Source organism: Choristoneura fumiferana, chromosome 25, assembly GCF_025370935.1.
Source record: "Choristoneura fumiferana chromosome 25, NRCan_CFum_1, whole genome shotgun sequence".
Classification (NCBI taxonomy): Eukaryota; Metazoa; Arthropoda; class Insecta; order Lepidoptera; family Tortricidae; genus Choristoneura; species Choristoneura fumiferana.
Genome location: NC_133496.1, coordinates 11961577 through 11963031, shown reverse-complemented (window position 1 = coordinate 11963031; position 1455 = coordinate 11961577).

Below are 1455 nucleotides of genomic sequence, written 5' to 3'. Positions count from 1 at the left end.
AAAAATGTTAAAAATAATTCAATCAAATTCAGGGCTGTTTCACCATTGATTAATTTATTTGACGGATAAATGTGACGCCGTCTCCATCTATCCGAAAAAAACAAACAGAGACGGCATCACATTTAGCCGTCAATAATTTAACCAATGGATGGTGAGACAGGGGTAGTGTCATAAAATTAAATAGCTTTCCTCTAGTCTTAAAAATAATAAAGTCATCAGCACAGCATCGTATTAAGTATTGAAATGTCAAACATCGAAATTTAAATCAATCAATCAAATAATTACAAAGTCACATTTGCTTATTGATGATTATGGCAAAAGTGTGAAGATGTAATAAACACACACACTCACAAACAAACACAAACTTTCGCATTTAGGTATTACTCGTATATTAGTAGGATTAATTATAACCCATTGTTATACCTCGCACGGTCTAGCAATCACGGGAACCTCATGCATATTGATTGAGCTGATCTTTTACAAACTTGCAATTCAAATAATTGATTATGTATGTATGTCTGTCATTAAGCTCACCATGACGGCAGGAAGCCACTGTCGCTGGGCAGTCTTACCCATCAAGTGACTTAAGGAACGACCACACCACTGCTCAAAAACGCGACTACGCAGACGCACTGTGTTAATATGGTATTTTACCGGACCGCAAGTTTACGCGTCAAAACAGTGATGCATAAGTTGTACTAAACAATTCTTTGCTCACCAGCGACCAAAGTAACTGTTTCTAAGTAATGGACCTCCGCAAATTAACGTCATATTCAATAAATTATAAGCCACTGCGTTTACGGTAAATCAGCGTTTCTTGAACAGCCATATGAGAAAAGAGAGATTAGCACATAACCAATATAAAAGAATTAAAATCAAAACAGTTAATTTTGGGCAAATAATAGTCATACAATAAAAAAAACTCATTGTACTCTGTTGAAACCATATTACATAACCAGCACTAAAAAAGACCCAAAACTTCAATGGCTATACGCTCATTCTGAGTCAGTTCAGTACATTATTCTCGTTTCTGTCATTCTGGTAATGGGCCGGTGAAACGCCAGGACCCAATTAAGATAAGAAATAGATAATTTGGCTCTACCAGTGCTGAGGTATCGAATAGTATACTCGTAAATTAAGCCCCACTTAGCATAATGTTGCGGCAAGCCATACAACGTTGCTTTTCAGTGGGACCCATATTATAAACCGTACGCAAACGCAATCAAAATCGTGACGCATTAGGCACTATGATGCTGCCATTACGGTGCGTCGGCGTATTGGACACCATTGTGTGGTCGACTTTATACTTTGATTAAAAGAAGGCACGTGGGCCATAGCAGAATAGCACCTATCGCGTTCGTAATAGCGACTTCAAATGGGCTCCTTTCGTTCTTTAACTACTTATATCATATTGTTATTCTCAACGCGTTAGCTTCGATAGTCTCGCGACGCCTT